The sequence below is a fragment of the Pseudophryne corroboree genome, chromosome 11, assembly GCF_028390025.1.
Source record: "Pseudophryne corroboree isolate aPseCor3 chromosome 11, aPseCor3.hap2, whole genome shotgun sequence".
NCBI lineage: Eukaryota > Metazoa > Chordata > Amphibia > Anura > Myobatrachidae > Pseudophryne > Pseudophryne corroboree.
The window spans coordinates 64,038,399-64,055,457 of NC_086454.1; the positions used below are offsets into that span (position 1 = coordinate 64,038,399).

Here is a 17,059-nt window from a genome sequence, read left to right on the forward strand (position 1 = left end):
ATCCCCCATGATGGTGGATTAGCTCACAAGTATAGGTTAAAATAATATATGTTTAGATAATTAAAGTCTATGACATTTCTTGGGCTTTATTAAACTGATATGGGGTGCAGTTAAATTTTTTTACAGCAGAGCCCTTAATATAGGTTAAACCTTATTCCTGCATAATTTTCTTGTTTACATTACAGTGACAGCAAACTCTAAATGGTGATGTTTGTAATATTTGCAGAGATTTGAAATTACTGTTACTCACGTAACATAGTCTGTCACTTCCTAAAAGACAAGCATAGAACACATTTAGTGAAAATTAATACATTACTTTTACAGAGAAGGTCATGTTATTGGCCAGAAGTATTAAAAATCATTTTTGTTTGTGAGGTGGGTGATGGTGGATTTGTTCACAAGTTTCGGTTAAAATTAAATAAATGTTCCTAAAGCCAAGGATGGTTGAAAGTCGACTTGCTATCAAGCTCGTGATTGTGAAAATGACACAATCTACAAGAACATAAAGAATTGACTTTGAAGTATAACTAGTGGTGTTGGAATGTTTGCTATATTGCATACCAGCGAGACGAGGTGGCCGAGTGGTTAAGGCGATGGACTGCTAATCCATTGTGCTCTGCACGCATGGGTTCAAATCCCATCCTTGTCGTCACGATGCTCTTTAGGTAGAAGAGGCATTTTTACAAATACTGCTTCATAAACCAGCAAGTGAAGCTGACACAAAAATGGCCAAAATAAACAAGTCAAATCAAGAAGTCTACTTTAAGATGGTAAACATGAGCAAGTGTCTTGATATTTGAACATGCATTGTCAATACTACTATCTTGAATTTGTTTGGCAAATGCTTTATTTCCCCATGATGGTGGATTAGCTCACAAGTATAGGTTAAAATGATTTATGTTTAGATAATTAAAGTCTATGACATTTCTTGGGCTTTATTAAACTGATATGGGGTGCAGTTAAAAATTTTTACAGCAGAGCCCTTAATATAGGTTAAACCTTATTCCTGCATAATTTTCTTGTTTACATTACAGTGACAGCAAACTCTAAATGGTGATGTTTGTAATATTTGCAGAGATTTGAAATTACTGTAACTCATGTAACATAGTCTGTCACTTCCTTAAAGACAAGCATAGAACACATTTAGTGAAAATTAATACATTACTTTTACAGAGAAGGTCATGTTATTGGCCAGAAGTATTAAAAATCATTTTTGTTTGTGAGGTGGGTGATGGTGGATTTGTTCACAAGTTTCGGTTAAAATTAAATAAATGTTCCTAAAGCCAAGGATGGTTGAAAGTCGACTTGCTATCAAGCTCGTGATTGTGAAAATGACACAATCTACAAGAACATAAAGAATTGACTTTGAAGTATAACTAGTGGTGTTGGAATGTTTGCCAGATTGCAAACCAGTGAGACGAGGTGGCCGAGTGGTTAAGGCGATGGACTGCTAATCCATTGTGCTCTACACGCATGGGTTCAAATCCCATCCTCGTCGTCACAATGCTTTTTAGGTAGAAGAGGCATTTTTACAAATACTGCTACTGACACAAAAATGGCCAAAATAAACAATTCAAATCAAGAAGTCTACTTTAAGATGGTAAACATTAGCAAGTGTCTTGATATTTGAACATGCAATGTCAATACTACTATCTAGAATTTATTTTGCAAATGCTTTATACCCCATCATGGTGGATTAGCTCACAAGTATAGGTTAAAATGATTTATGTTTAGATAATTTAAAGTCTATGACATTTCTTGGGCTCTGTTAAACTGATATGGGATGCAGTTAAAACATTTTTACAGCAGAGCCCTTAATATAGGTTAAACCTTATTCCTGCATAATTTTCTTGTTTACATTACAGTGACAGCAAACTCTAAATGGTGATGTTTGTAATATTTGCAGAGATTTGAAATTACTGTAACTCATGTAACATAGTCTGTCACTTCATTAAAGACAAGCATAGAACACATTTAGTGAAAATTAATACATTACTTTTACAGAGAAGGTCATGTTATTGGCCAGAAGTATTAAAAATCATTTTTGTTTGTGAGGTGGGTGATGGTGGATTTGTTCACAAGTTTCAGTTAAAATTAAATAAATGTTCCTAAAGCCAAGGATGGTTGAAAGTCGACTTGCTATCAAGCTCGTAATTGTGAAAATGACACAATCTACAAGAACATAAAGAATTGACTTTGAAGTATAACTAGTGGTGTTGGAATGTTTGCCATATTGCATATCAGCGAGACGAGGTGGCCGAGTGGTTAAGGCGATGGACTGCTAATCCATTGTGCTCTGCACGCATGGGTTCAAATCCCATCCTCGTTGTCACAATGCTTTTTAGGTAGAAGAGGCATTTTTACAAATACTGCTACTGACACACAAATTGCCAAAATAAATAAGTCAAATCAAGAAGTCTACTTTAAGATGGTAAACATGAGCAAGTGTCTTGATATTTGAACATGCAATGTCAATACTACTATCTAGAATTTATTTTGCAAATGCTTTATCCCTCATGATGGTGGATTAGCTCACAAGTGTAGGTTAAAATGATTTATGTTTAGATAATTTAAAGTCTATGACATTTCTTGGGCTTTGTTAAACTGATATGGGATGCAGTTAAAACATTTTTACAGCAGAGCCCTTAATATAGGTTAAACCTTATTCCTGCATAATTTTCTTGTTTACATTACAGTGACAGCAAACTCTAAATGGTGATGTTTGTAATATTTGCAGAGATTTGAAATTACTGTAACTCATGTAACAGTCTGTCACTTCATTAAAGACAAGCATAGAACACATTTAGTGAAAATTAATACATTACTTTTACAGAGAAGGTCATGTTATTGGCCAGAAGTATTAAAAATCATTTTTGTTTGTGAGGTGGATGATGGTGAATTTGTTCACAAGTATCGGTTAAAATTAAATAAATGTTCCTAAAGCCAAGGATGGTTAAAAGTCGACTTGCTATCAAGCTCGTGATTGTGAAAATGACACAATCTACAAGAACATAAAGAAATGACTTTAAAGTATAACAAGTGGTGTTGGAAAGTTTGCCAAATTGCATACCAGTGAGACGAGGCGGCCGAGTGGTTAAGGCGATGGACTGCTAATCCATTGTGCTCTGCACGCATGGGTTCAAATCCCATCCTTGTCGTCATAATGCTCTTTCGGTAGAAGAGGCATTTTTACAAATACTGCATCATAAACCAGCAAGTGAAGCTGACACAAAAATGGCCAAAATAAACAAGTCAAATCAAGAAGTCTACTTTAAGATGGTAAACATGAGCAAGTGTCTTGATATTTGAACATGCATTGTCAATACTACTATCTTGAATTTGTTTGGCAAATGCTTTATTTCCCCGTGATGGTGGATTAACTCACAAGTATAGGTTAAAATAATTTATGTTTAGATAATTAAAGTCTATGACATTTCTTGGGCTTTATTAAACTGATATGGGGTGCAGTTAATTTTTTTTACAGCAGAGCCCTTAATATAGGTTAAACCTTATTCCTGCATAATTTTCTTGTTTACATTACAGTGACAGCAAACTCTAAATGGTGATGTTTGTAATATTTGCAGAGATTTGAAATTACTGTAACTCATGTAACATAGTCTGTCACTTCATTAAAGACAAGCATAGAACACATTTAGTGAAAATTAATACATCACTTTTACAGAGAAGGTCATGTTATTGGCCAGAAGTATTAAAAAACATTTTTGTTTGTGAGGTGGATGATGGTGAATTTGTTCACAAGTATCGGTTAAAATTAAATAAATGTTCCTAAAGCCAAGGATGGTTGAAAGTCGACTTACTATCAAGCTCGTGATTGTGAAAATGACACAATCTACAAGAACATAAAGAATTGACTCTGAAGTTTAACAAGTGGTGTTGGAAATTTTGCCAGACTGCATACCAGTGAGACGAGGTGGCAGAGTGGTTAAGGCGATGGACTGCTAATCCATTGTGCTCTGCACGCATGGGTTCAATTCCCATCCTTGTCGTCTCAATGCTCTTTAGGTAGAAGAGGCATTTTTACAAATACTGCTTCATAAACCAGCAAGTGAAGCTGACACAAAAATGGCCAAAATAAACAAGTCAAATTAAGAAGTCTACTTTAAGATGGTAAACATGAGCAAGTGTCTTGATATTTGAACATGCATTGTCAATACTACTATCTTGAATTTGTTTGGCAAATGTTTTATTTCCTCATGATGGTGGATTAGCTCACAAGTATAGGTTAAAATGATTTATGTTTAGATAATTAAAGTCTATGACATTTCTTGGGCTTTGTTAAACTGATATGGGATGCAGTTAAAACATTTTTACAGCAGAGCCCTTAATATAGTTTAAACCTTATTCCTGCATAATTTTCTTGTTTACATTACAGTGACAGCAAACTCTAAATGGTGATGTTTGTAATATTTGCAGAGATTTGAAATTACTGTAACTCATGTAACATAGTCTGTCACTTCATTAAAGACAAGCATAGAACACATTTAGTGAAAATTAATACATTACTTTTACAGAGAAGGTCATGTTATTGGCCAGAAGTATTAAAAATCATTTTTGTTTGTGAGGTGGGTGATGGTGGATTTGTTCACAAGTTTTGGTTAAAATTAAATAAATGTTCCTAAAGCCAAGGATGGTTGAAAGTCGACTTGCTATCAAGCTCGTGATTGTGAAAATGACACAATCTACAAGAACATAAAGAATTGACTTTGAAGTATAACTAGTGGTGTTGGAATTTTTGCCAGATTGCATACCAGTGAGACGAGGTGGCCGAGTGGTTAAGGCGATGGACTGCTAATCCATTGTGCTCTGCACGCATGGGTTCAAATCCCATCCTTGTCGTCACAATGCTTTTTAGGTAGAAGAGGCATTTTTACAAATACTGCTACTGACACACAAATGGCCAAAATAAACAAGTCAAATCAAGAAGTCTACTTTAAGATGGTAAACATGAGCAAGTGTCTTGATATTTGAACATGCAATGTCAATACTACTATCTAGAATTTATTTTGCAAATGCTTTATCCCCCATGATGGTGGATTAGCTCACAAGTATAGGTTAAAATAATATATGTTTAGATAATTAAAGTCTATGACATTTCTTGGGCTTTATTAAACTGATATGGGGTGCAGTTAAATTTTTTTACAGCAGAGCCCTTAATATAGGTTAAACCTTATTCCTGCATAATTTTCTTGTTTACATTACAGTGACAGCAAACTCTAAATGGTGATGTTTGTAATATTTGCAGAGATTTGAAATTACTGTAACTCACGTAACATAGTCTGTCACTTCCTAAAAGACAAGCATAGAACACATTTAGTGAAAATTAATACATTACTTTTACAGAGAAGGTCATGTTATTGGCCAGAAGTATTAAAAATCATTTTTGTTTGTGAGGTGGGTGATGGTGGATTTGTTCACAAGTTTCGGTTAAAATTAAATAAATGTTCCTAAAGCCAAGGATGGTTGAAAGTCGACTTGCTATCAAGCTCGTGATTGTGAAAATGACACAATCTACAAGAACATAAAGAATTGACTTTGAAGTATAACTAGTGGTGTTGGAATGTTTGCTATATTGCATACCAGCGAGACGAGGTGGCCGAGTGGTTAAGGCGATGGACTGCTAATCCATTGTGCTCTGCACGCATGGATTCAAATCCCATCCTTGTCGTCACGATGCTCTTTAGGTAGAAGAGGCATTTTTACAAATACTGCTTCATAAACCAGCAAGTGAAGCTGACACAAAAATGGCCAAAATAAACAAGTCAAATCAAGAAGTCTACTTTAAGATGGTAAACATGAGCAAGTGTCTTGATATTTGAACATGCATTGTCAATACTACTATCTTGAATTTGTTTGGCAAATGCTTTATTTCCCCATGATGGTGGATTAGCTCACAAGTATAGGTTAAAATGATTTATGTTTAGATAATTAAAGTCTATGACATTTCTTGGGCTTTATTAAACTGATATGGGGTGCAGTTAAACATTTTTACAGCAGAGCCCTTAATATAGGTTAAACCTTATTCCTGCATAATTTTCTTGTTTACATTACAGTAACAGCAAACTCTAAATGGTGATGTTTGTAATATTTGCAGAGATTTGAAATTACTGTAACTCATGTAACATAGTCTGTCACTTCCTTAAAGACAAGCATAGAACACATTTAGTGAAAATTAATACATTACTTTTACAGAGAAGGTCATGTTATTGGCCAGAAGTATTAAAAAACATTTTTGTTTGTGAGGTGGATGATGGTGAATTTGTTCACAAGTATCGGTTAAAATTAAATAAATGTTCCTAAAGCCAAGGATGGTTGAAAGTCGACTTACTATCAAGCTCGTGATTGTGAAAATGACACAATCTACAAGAACATAAAGAATTGACTCTGAAGTTTAACAAGTGGTGTTGGAAATTTTGCCAGACTGCATACCAGTGAGACGAGGTGGCAGAGTGGTTGAGGCGATGGACTGCTAATCCATTGTGCTCTGCACGCATGGGTTCAATTCCCATCCTTGTCGTCTCAATGCTCTTTAGGTAGAAGAGGCATTTTTACAAATACTGCTTCATAAACCAGCAAGTGAAGCTGACACAAAAATGGCCAAAATAAACAAGTCAAATCAAGAAGTCTACTTTAAGATGGTAAACATGAGCAAGTGTCTTGATATTTGAACATGCATTGTCAATACTACTATCTTGAATTTGTTTGGCAAATGCTTTATTTCCCCATGATGGTGGATTAGCTCACAAGTATAGGTTAAAATGATTTATGTTTAGATAATTAAAGTCTATGACATTTCTTGGGCTTTATTAAACTGATATGGGGTGCAGTTAAAATTTTTTACAGCAGAGCCCTTAATATAGGTTAATCCTTATTCCTGCATAATTTTCTTGTTTACATTACAGTGACAGCAAACTCTAAATGGTGATGTTTGTAATATTTGCAGAGATTTGAAATTACTGTAACTCATGTAACATAGTCTGTCACTTCCTTAAAGACAAGCATAGAACACATTTAGTGAAAATTAATACATTACTTTTACAGAGAAGGTCATGTTATTGGCCAGAAGTATTAAAAATCATTTTTGTTTGTGAGGTGGGTGATGGTGGATTTGTTCACAAGTTTCGGTTAAAATTAAAGAAATGTTCCTAAAGCCAAGGATGGTTGAAAGTCGACTTGCTATCAAGCTCGTGATTGTGAAAATGACACAATCTACAAGAACATAAAGAATTGACTTTGAAGTATAACTAGTGGTGTTGGAATGTTTGCCAGATTGCATACCAGTGAGACGAGGTGGCCGAGTTGCTAAGGCGATGGACTGCTAATCCATCGTGCTCTACACGCATGGGCTCAAATCCCATCCTCGTCGTCACAATGCTTTTTAGGTAGAAGAGGCATTTTTACAAATACTGCTACTGACACAAAAATGGCCAAAATAAACAATTCAAATCAAGAAGTCTACTTTAAGATGGTAAACATGAGCAAGTGTCTTGATATTTGAACATGCAATGTCAATACTACTATCTAGAATTTATTTTGCAAATGCTTTATCCCCCATGATGGTGGATTAGCTCACAAGTATAGGTTAAAATGATTTATGTTTAGATAATTTAAAGTCTATGACATTTCTTGGGCTCTGTTAAACTGATATGGGATGCAGTTAAAACATTTTTACAGCAGAGCCCTTAATATAGGTTAAACCTTATTCCTGCATAATTTTCTTGTTTACATTACAGTGACAGCAAACTCTAAATGGTGATGTTTGTAATATTTGCAGAGATTTGAAATTACTGTAACTCATGTAACATAGTCTGTCACTTCATTAAAGACAAGCATAGAACACATTTAGTGAAAATTAATACATTACTTTTACAGAGAAGGTCATGTTATTGGCCAGAAGTATTAAAAATCATTTTTGTTTGTGAGGTGGGTGATGGTGGATTTGTTCACAAGTTTCAGTTAAAATTAAATAAATGTTCCTAAAGCCAAGGATAGTTGAAAGTCGACTTGCTATCAAGCTCGTAATTGTGAAAATGACACAATCTACAAGAACATAAAGAATTGACTTTGAAGTATAACTAGTGGTGTTGGAATGTTTGCCATATTGCATACCAGTGAGACGTGTGGCCGAGTGGTTAAGGCGATGGACTGCTAATCCATTGTGCTCTGCACGCATGGGTTCAAATCCCATCCTCGTCGTCACAATGCTTTTTAGGTAGAAGAGGCATTTTTACAAATACTGCTACTGACACACAAATGGCCAAAATAAACAAGTCAAATCAAGAAGTCTACTTTAAGATGGTAAACATGAGCAAGTGTCTTGATATTTGAACATGCAATGTAAATACTACTATCTAGAATTTATTTTGCAAATGCTTTATTCCCCATGATGGTGGATTAGCTCACAAGTATAGGTTAAAATGATTTATGTTTAGATAATTAAAGTCTATGACATTTCTTGGGCTTTGTTAAACTGATATGGGATGCAGTTAAAACATTTTTACAGCAGAGCCCTTAATATAGGTTAAACCTTATTCCTGCATAATTTTCTTGTTTACATTACAGTGACAGCAAACTCTAAATGGTGATGTTTGTAATATTTGCAGAGATTTGAAATTACTATAACTCATGTAACATAGTCTGTCACTTCATTAAAGACAAGCATAGAACACATTTAGTGAAAATTAATACATTACTTTTACAGAGAAGGTCATGTTATTGGCCAGAAGTCTAAAAATAATTTTTGTTTGTGAGGTGGGTGATGGTGGATTTGTTCACAAGTTTCGGTTAAAATTAAATAAATGTTCCTAAAGCCAAGGATGGTTGAAAGTCGACTTGCTATCAAGCTCGTGATTGTGAAAATGACACAATCTACAAGAACATAAAGAATTGACTTTGAAGTATAACTAGTGGTGTTGGAATGTTTGCCATATTGCATACCAGTGAGACTAGGTGGCCGAGTGGTTAAGGCGATGGACTGCTAATCCATTGTTCTCTGCACGCATGGGTTCAAATCCCATCCTCGTCGTCACAATGCTTTTTAGATAGAAGAGGCATTTTTACAAATACTGCTACTGACACACAAATGGCCAAAATAAACAATTCAAATCAAGAAGTCTACTTTAAGATGGTAAACATGAGCAAGTGTCTTGATATTTGAACATGCAATGTCAATACTACTATCTAGAATTTATTTTGCAAATGCTTTATCCCCCATGATGGTGGATTAGCTCACAAGTATAGGTTAAAATGATTTATGTTTAGATAATTTAAAGTCTATGACATTTCTTGGGCTCTGTTAAACTGATATGGGATGCAGTTAAAACATTTTTACAGCAGAGCCCTTAATATAGGTTAAACCTTATTCCTGCATAATTTTCTTGTTTACATTACAGTGACAGCAAACTCTAAATGGTGATGTTTGTAATATTTGCAGAGATTTGAAATTACTGTAACTCATGTAACATAGTCTGTCACTTCATTAAAGACAAGCATAGAACACATTTAGTGAAAATTAATACATTACTTTTACAGAGAAGGTCATGTTATTGGCCAGAAGTATTAAAAATCGTTTTTGTTTGTGAGGTGGGTGATGGTGGATTTGTTCACAAGTTTCGGTTAAAATTAAATAAATGTTCCTAAAGCCAAGGATGGTTGAAAGTCGACTTGCTATCAAGCTCGTGATTGTGAAAATGACACAATCTACAAGAACATAAAGAATTGACTTTGAAGTATTACAAGTGGTGTTGGAAAGTTTGCCAGATTGCATACCAGTGAGACGAGGTGGCCGAGTGGTTAAGGCGATGGACTGCTAATCCATTGTGCTCTGCACGCATGGGTTCAAATCCCATCCTAGTCGTCACAATACTTTTTAGGTAGAAGAGGCATTTTTACAAATACTGCTACTGACACACAAATGGCCAAAATAAACAAGTCAAATCAAGAAGTCTACTTTAAGATGGTAAACATGAGCAAGTGTCTTGATATTTCAACATGCATTGTCAATACTACTATCTTGAATTTGTTTGGCAAATGCTTTATTTCCCCATGATGGTGGATTAGCTCACAAGTATAGGTTAAAATGATTTATGTTTAGATAATTAAAGTCTATGACATTTCTTGGGCTTTATTAAACTGATATGGGGTGCAGTTAAAATGTTTTACAGCAGAGCCCTTAATATAGGTTAAACCTTATTCCTGCATAATTTTCTTGTTTACATTACAGTGACAGCAAACTCTAAATGGTGATGTTTGTAATATTTGCAGAGATTTGAAATTACTGTAACTCATGTAACATAGTCTGTCACTTCCTTAAAGACAAGCATAGAACACATTTAGTGAAAATTAATACATTACTTTTACAGAGAAGGTCATGTTATTGGCCAGAAGTATTAAAAATCATTTTTGTTTGTGAGGTGGGTGATGGTGGATTTGTTCACAAGTTTCGGTTAAAATTAAATAAATGTTCCTAAAGCCAAGGATTGTTGAAAGTCGACTTGCTATCAAGCTCGTGATTGTGAAAATGACACAATCTACAAGAACATAAAGAATTGACTTTGAAGTATAACTAGTGGTGTTGGAATTTTTGCCAGATTGCATACCAGTGAGACGAGGTGGCCGAGTGGTTAAGGCGATGGACTGCTAATCCATTGTGCTCTGCACGCATGGGTTCAAATCCCATCCTTGTCGTCACAATGCTTTTTAGGTAGAAGAGGCATTTTTACAAATACTGCTACTGACACACAAATGGCCAAAATAAACAAGTCAAATCAAGAAGTCTACTTTAAGATGGTAAACATGAGCAAGTGTCTTGATATTTGAACATGCAATGTCAATACTACTATCTAGAATTTATTTTGCAAATGCTTTATCCCCCATGATGGTGGATTAGCTCACAAGTATAGGTTAAAATAATATATGTTTAGATAATTAAAGTCTATGACATTTCTTGGGCTTTATTAAACTGATATGGGGTGCAGTTAAATTTTTTTACAGCAGAGCCCTTAATATAGGTTAAACCTTATTCCTGCATAATTTTCTTGTTTACATTACAGTGACACCAAACTCTAAATGGTGATGTTTGTAATATTTGCAGAGATTTGAAATTACTGTAACTCACGTAACATAGTCTGTCACTTCCTAAAAGACAAGCATAGAACACATTTAGTGAAAATTAATACATTACTTTTACAGAGAAGGTCATGTTATTGGCCAGAAGTATTAAAAATCATTTTTGTTTGTGAGGTGGGTGATGGTGGATTTGTTCACAAGTTTCGGTTAAAATTAAATAAATGTTCCTAAAGCCAAGGATGGTTGAAAGTCGACTTGCTATCAAGCTCGTGATTGTGAAAATGACACAATCTACAAGAACATAAAGAATTGACTTTGAAGTATAACTAGTGGTGTTGGAATGTTTGCTAAATTGCATACCAGCGAGACTAGGTGGCCGAGTGGTTAAGGCGATGGACTGCTAATCCATTGTGCTCTGCACGCATGGGTTCAAATCCCATCCTTGTCGTCACGATGCTCTTTAGGTAGAAGAGGCATTTTTACAAATACTGCTTCATAAACCAGCAAGTGAAGCTGACACAAAAATGGCCAAAATATACAAGTCAAATCAAGAAGTCTACTTTAAGATGGTAAACATGAGCAAGTGTCTTGATATTTGAACATGCATTGTCAATACTACTATCTTGAATTTGTTTGGCAAATGCTTTATTTCCCCATGATGGTGGATTAGCTCACAAGTATAGGTTAAAATGATTTATGTTTAGATAATTAAAGTCTATGACATTTCTTGGGCTTTATTAAACTGATATGGGGTGCAGTTAAAATGTTTTACAGCAGAGCCCTTCATATAGGTTAAACCTTATTCCTGCATAATTTTCTTGTTTACATTACAGTGACTGCAAACTCTAAATGGTGATGTTTGTAATATTTGCAGAGATTTGAAATTACTGTAACTCATGTAACTTAGTCTGTTACTTCCTTAAAGACAAGCATAGAACACATTTAGTGAAAATTAATACATTACTTTTACAGAGAAGGTCATGTTATTGGCCAGAAGTATTAAAAATCATTTTTGTTTGTGAGGTGGGTGATGGTGGATTTGTTCACAAGTTTCGGTTAAAATTAAATAAATGTTCCTAAAGCCAAGGATGGTTGAAAGTCGACTTGCTATCAAGCTCGTGATTGTGAAAATGACACAATCTACAAGAACATAAAGAATTGACTTTGAAGTATAACTAGTGGTGTTGGAATGTTTGCCAGATTGCATACCAGTGAGACGCGGTGGCCGAGTGGTTAAGGCGATGGACTGCTAATCCATTGTGCTCTGCACGCGTGGGTTCAAATCCCATCCTCGTCGTCACAATGCTTTTTAGGTAGAAAAGGCATTTTTACAAATACTGCTACTGACACACAAATGGCCAAAATAAACAATTCAAATCAAGAAGTCTACTTTAAGATGGTAAACATGAGCAAGTGTCTTGATATTTGAACATGCAATGTTAATACTACTATCTAGAATTTATTTTGCAAATGCTTTATCCCCCATGATGGTGGATTAGCTCACAAGTATAGGTTAAAATGATTTATGTTTAGATAATTTAAAGTCTATGACATTTCTTGGGCTCTGTTAAACTGATATGGGATGCAGTTAAAACATTTTTACAGCAGAGCCCTTAATATAGGTTAAACCTTATTCCTGCATAATTTTCTTGTTTACATTACAGTGACAGCAAACTCTAAATGGTGATGTTTGTAATATTTGCAGAGATTTGAAATTACTGTAACTCATGTAACATAGTCTGTCACTTCATTAAAGACAAGCATAGAACACATTTAGTGAAAATTAATACATTACTTTTACAGAGAAGGTCATGTTATTGGCCAGAAGTATTAAAAATCATTTTTGTTTGTGAGGTGGGTGATGGTGGATTTGTTCACAAGTTTCGGTTAAAATTAAATAAATGTTCCTAAAGCCAAGGATGGTTGAAAGTCGACTTGCTATCAAGCTCGTGATTGTGAAAATGACACAATCTACAAGAACATAAAGAATTGACTGTGAAGTATAACTAGTGGTGTTGGAATGTTTGCTATATTGAATACCAGCGAGACGAGGTGGCCGAGTGGTTAAGGCGATGGACTGCTAATCCATTGTGCTCAGCACGCATGGGTTCAAATCCCATCCTAGTCGTCACAATACTTTTTAGGTAGAAGAGGCATTTTTACAAATACTGCTACTGACACACAAATGGCCAAAATAAACAAGTCAAATCAAGAAGTCTACTTTAAGATGGTAAACATGAGCAAGTGTCTTGATATTTGAACATGCATTGTCAATACTACTATCTTAAATTTGTTTGGCAAATGCTTTATTTCCCCATGATGGTGGATTAACTCACAAGTATAGGTTAAAATAATATATGTTTAGATAATTAAAGTCTATGACATTTCTTGGGCTTTATTAAACTGATATGGGGTGCAGTTAAATTTTTTTACAGCAGAGCCCTTAATATAGGTTAAACCTTATTCCTGCATAATTTTCTTGTTTACATTACAGTGACAGCAAACTCTAAATGGTGATGTTTGTAATATTTGCAGAGATTTGAAATTACTGTAACTCACGTAACATAGTCTGTCACTTCCTAAAAGACAAGCATAGAACACATTTAGTGAAAATTAATACATTACTTTTACAGAGAAGGTCATGTTATTGGCCAGAAGTATTAAAAATCATTTTTGTTTGTGAGGTGGGTGATGGTGGATTTGTTCACAAGTTTCAGTTAAAATTAAATAAATGTTCCTAAAGCCAAGGATGGTTGAAAGTCGACTTGCTATCAAGCTCGTAATTGTGAAAATGACACAATCTACAAGAACATAAAGAATTGACTTTGAAGTATAACTAGTGGTGTTGGAATGTTTGCCACATTGCATAGCAGCGAGACGAGGTGGCCGAGTGGTTAAGGCGATGGACTGCTAATCCATTGTGCTCTGCACGCATGGGTTCAAATCCCATCCTCGTCGTCACAATGCTTTTTAGGTAGAAGAGGCATTTTTACAAATACTGCTACTGACACACAAATGGCCAAAATAAACAAGTCAAATCAAGAAGTCTACTTTAAGATGGTAAACATGAGCAAGTGTCTTGATATTTGAACATGCAATGTAAATACTACTATCTAGAATTTATTTTGCAAATGCTTTATTCCCCATGATGGTGGATTAGCTCACAAGTATAGGTTAAAATGATTTATGTTTAGATAATTAAAGTCTATGACATTTCTTGGGCTTTGTTAAACTGATATGGGATGCAGTTAAAAAATTTTTACAGCAGAGCCCTTAATATAGGTTAAACCTTATTCCTGCATAATTTTCTTGTTTACATTACAGTGACAGCAAACTTTAAATGGTGATGTTTGTAATATTTGCAGAGATTTGAAATTACTGTAACTCATGTAACATAGTCTGTCACTTCATTAAAGACAAGCATAGAACACATTTAGTGAAAATTAATACATTACTTTTACAGAGAAGGTCATGTTATTGGCCAGAAGTATTAAAAATCATTTTTGTTTGTGAGGTGGGTGATGGTGGATTTGTTCACAAGTTTTGGTTAAAATTAAATAAATGTTCCTAAAGCCAAGGATGGTTGAAAGTCGACTTGCTATCAAGCTCGTGATTGTGAAAATTACACAATCTACAAGAACATAAAGAATTGACTTTGAAGTATAACTAGTGGTGTTGGAATTTTTGCCAGATTGCATACCAGTGAGACGAGGTGGCCGAGTGGTTAAGGCGATGGACTGCTAATCCATTGTGCTCTGCACGCATGGGTTCAAATCCCATCCTTGTCGTCACAATGCTTTTTAGGTAGAAGAGGCATTTTTACAAATACTGCTACTGACACACAAATGGCCAAAATAAACAAGTCAAATCAAGAAGTCTACTACTTTAAGATGGTAAACATGAGCAAGTGTCTTGTTATTTGAACATGCAAGTGTCTTGATATTTGAACATGCAATGTCAATACTACTATCTAGAATTTATTTTGCAAATGCTTTATCCCCCATGATGGTGGATTAGCTCACAAGTATAGGTTAAAATAATATATGTTTAGATAATTAAAGTCTATGACATTTCTTGGGCTTTATTAAACTGATATGGGGTGCAGTTAAATTTTTTTACAGCAGAGCCCTTAATATAGGTTAAACCTTATTCCTGCATAATTTTCTTGTTTACATTACAGTGACAGCAAACTCTAAATGGTGATGTTTGTAATATTTGCAGAGATTTGAAATTACTGTAACTCACGTAACATAGTCTGTCACTTCCTAAAAGACAAGCATAGAACACATTTAGTGAAAATTAATACATTACTTTTACAGAGAAGGTCATGTTATTGGCCAGAAGTATTAAAAATCATTTTTGTTTGTGAGGTGGGTGATGGTGGATTTGTTCACAAGTTTCGGTTAAAATTAAATAAATGTTCCTAAAGCCAAGGATGGTTGAAAGTCGACTTGCTATCAAGCTCGTGATTGTGAAAATGACACAATCTACAAGAACATAAAGAATTGACTTTGAAGTATAACTAGTGGTGTTGGAATGTTTGCTATATTGCATACCAGCGAGACGAGGTGGCCGAGTGGTTAAGGCGATGGACTGCTAATCCATTGTGCTCTGCACGCATGGGTTCAAATCCCATCCTTGTCGTCACGATGCTCTTTAGGTAGAAGAGGCATTTTTACAAATACTGCTTCATAAACCAGCAAGTGAAGCTGACACAAAAATGGCCAAAATATACAAGTCAAATCAAGAAGTCTACTTTAAGATGGTAAACATGAGCAAGTGTCTTGATATTTGAACATGCATTGTCAATACTACTATCTTGAATTTGTTTGGCAAATGCTTTATTTCCCCATGATGGTGGATTAGCTCACAAGTATAGGTTAAAATGATTTATGTTTAGATAATTAAAGTCTATGACATTTCTTGGGCTTTATTAAACTGATATGGGGTGCAGTTAAAATGTTTTACAGCAGAGCCCTTAATATAGGTTAAACCTTATTCCTGCATAATTTTCTTGTTTACATTACAGTGACAGCAAACTCTAAATGGTGATGTTTGTAATATTTGCAGAGATTTGAAATTACTGTAACTCATGTAACATAGTCTGTCACTTCCTTAAAGACAAGCATAGAACACACATTTAGTGAAAATTAATACATTACTTTTACAGAGAAGGTCATGTTATTGGCCAGAAGTATTAAAAATCATTTTTGTTTGTGAGGTGGGTGATGGTGGATTTGTTCACAAGTTTCGGTTAAAATTAAATAAATGTTCCTAAAGCCAAGGATGGTTGAAAGTCGACTTGCTATCAAGCTCGTGATTGTGAAAATGACACAATCTACAAGAACATAAAGAATTGACTTTGAAGTATAACTAGTGGTGTTGGAATTTTTGCCAGATTGCATACCAGTGAGACGAGGTGGCCGAGTGGTTAAGGCGATGGACTGCTAATCCATTGTGCTCTGCACGCATGGGTTCAAATCCCATCCTTGTCGTCACAATGCTTTTTAGGTAGAAGAGGCATTTTTACAAATACTGCTACTGACACACAAATGGCCAAAATAAACAAGTCAAATCAAGAAGTCTACTTTAAGATGGTAAACATGAGCAAGTGTCTTGATATTTGAACATGCATTGTCAATACTACTATCTTGAATTTGTTTGGCAAATGCTTTATTTCCCCATGATGGTGGATTAACTCACAAGTATAGGTTAAAATAATATATGTTTAGATAATTAAAGTCTATGACATTTCTTGGGCTTTATGAAACTGATATGGGGTGCAGTTAAATTTTTTTACAGCAGAGCCCTTAATATAGGTTAAACCTTATTCCTGCATAATTTTCTTGTTTACATTACAGTGACAGCAAACTCTAAATGGTGATGTTTGTAATATTTGCAGAGATTTGAAATTACTGTAACTCACGTAACATAGTCTGTCACTTCCTAAAAGACAAGCATAGAACACATTTAG

At 34.7% G+C, this 17,059-nt stretch overlaps 20 non-coding genes across 20 annotated transcripts; all 20 read left to right on the forward strand.

Moving 5' to 3' along the window:
• The first annotated feature begins 567 nt into the window (after positions 1–567).
• TRNAS-GCU (transfer RNA serine (anticodon GCU)) lies at positions 568–649 on the forward strand. Its single transcript has one exon. It is a non-coding gene; the product is annotated as a tRNA-Ser (tRNA).
• Positions 650–1,416: 767 nt separating this feature from the next.
• Positions 1,417–1,498, forward strand: TRNAS-GCU (transfer RNA serine (anticodon GCU)). Its single transcript has one exon. It is a non-coding gene; the product is annotated as a tRNA-Ser (tRNA).
• Positions 1,499–2,247: 749 nt separating this feature from the next.
• Positions 2,248–2,329, forward strand: TRNAS-GCU (transfer RNA serine (anticodon GCU)). The gene has a single exon. It is a non-coding gene; the product is annotated as a tRNA-Ser (tRNA).
• Positions 2,330–3,076: 747 nt separating this feature from the next.
• Positions 3,077–3,158, forward strand: TRNAS-GCU (transfer RNA serine (anticodon GCU)). The gene has a single exon. It is a non-coding gene; the product is annotated as a tRNA-Ser (tRNA).
• A 767-nt stretch (positions 3,159–3,925) lies between these two features.
• On the forward strand, positions 3,926–4,007 carry TRNAS-GCU (transfer RNA serine (anticodon GCU)). The gene has a single exon. It is a non-coding gene; the product is annotated as a tRNA-Ser (tRNA).
• A 768-nt stretch (positions 4,008–4,775) lies between these two features.
• On the forward strand, positions 4,776–4,857 carry TRNAS-GCU (transfer RNA serine (anticodon GCU)). Its single transcript has one exon. It is a non-coding gene; the product is annotated as a tRNA-Ser (tRNA).
• A 747-nt stretch (positions 4,858–5,604) lies between these two features.
• TRNAS-GCU (transfer RNA serine (anticodon GCU)) lies at positions 5,605–5,686 on the forward strand. Its single transcript has one exon. It is a non-coding gene; the product is annotated as a tRNA-Ser (tRNA).
• A 767-nt stretch (positions 5,687–6,453) lies between these two features.
• TRNAS-GCU (transfer RNA serine (anticodon GCU)) lies at positions 6,454–6,535 on the forward strand. Its single transcript has one exon. It is a non-coding gene; the product is annotated as a tRNA-Ser (tRNA).
• Positions 6,536–7,302: 767 nt separating this feature from the next.
• TRNAS-GCU (transfer RNA serine (anticodon GCU)) lies at positions 7,303–7,384 on the forward strand. The gene has a single exon. It is a non-coding gene; the product is annotated as a tRNA-Ser (tRNA).
• Positions 7,385–8,132: 748 nt separating this feature from the next.
• TRNAS-GCU (transfer RNA serine (anticodon GCU)) lies at positions 8,133–8,215 on the forward strand. The gene has a single exon. It is a non-coding gene; the product is annotated as a tRNA-Ser (tRNA).
• Positions 8,216–8,961: 746 nt separating this feature from the next.
• TRNAS-GCU (transfer RNA serine (anticodon GCU)) lies at positions 8,962–9,043 on the forward strand. Its single transcript has one exon. It is a non-coding gene; the product is annotated as a tRNA-Ser (tRNA).
• Positions 9,044–9,792: 749 nt separating this feature from the next.
• TRNAS-GCU (transfer RNA serine (anticodon GCU)) lies at positions 9,793–9,874 on the forward strand. The gene has a single exon. It is a non-coding gene; the product is annotated as a tRNA-Ser (tRNA).
• Positions 9,875–10,622: 748 nt separating this feature from the next.
• On the forward strand, positions 10,623–10,704 carry TRNAS-GCU (transfer RNA serine (anticodon GCU)). Its single transcript has one exon. It is a non-coding gene; the product is annotated as a tRNA-Ser (tRNA).
• A 747-nt stretch (positions 10,705–11,451) lies between these two features.
• TRNAS-GCU (transfer RNA serine (anticodon GCU)) lies at positions 11,452–11,533 on the forward strand. The gene has a single exon. It is a non-coding gene; the product is annotated as a tRNA-Ser (tRNA).
• Positions 11,534–12,300: 767 nt separating this feature from the next.
• Positions 12,301–12,382, forward strand: TRNAS-GCU (transfer RNA serine (anticodon GCU)). Its single transcript has one exon. It is a non-coding gene; the product is annotated as a tRNA-Ser (tRNA).
• A 749-nt stretch (positions 12,383–13,131) lies between these two features.
• TRNAS-GCU (transfer RNA serine (anticodon GCU)) lies at positions 13,132–13,213 on the forward strand. Its single transcript has one exon. It is a non-coding gene; the product is annotated as a tRNA-Ser (tRNA).
• A 748-nt stretch (positions 13,214–13,961) lies between these two features.
• TRNAS-GCU (transfer RNA serine (anticodon GCU)) lies at positions 13,962–14,043 on the forward strand. Its single transcript has one exon. It is a non-coding gene; the product is annotated as a tRNA-Ser (tRNA).
• A 748-nt stretch (positions 14,044–14,791) lies between these two features.
• Positions 14,792–14,873, forward strand: TRNAS-GCU (transfer RNA serine (anticodon GCU)). Its single transcript has one exon. It is a non-coding gene; the product is annotated as a tRNA-Ser (tRNA).
• A 774-nt stretch (positions 14,874–15,647) lies between these two features.
• Positions 15,648–15,729, forward strand: TRNAS-GCU (transfer RNA serine (anticodon GCU)). Its single transcript has one exon. It is a non-coding gene; the product is annotated as a tRNA-Ser (tRNA).
• Positions 15,730–16,498: 769 nt separating this feature from the next.
• On the forward strand, positions 16,499–16,580 carry TRNAS-GCU (transfer RNA serine (anticodon GCU)). The gene has a single exon. It is a non-coding gene; the product is annotated as a tRNA-Ser (tRNA).
• Positions 16,581–17,059: the final 479 nt, after the last annotated feature.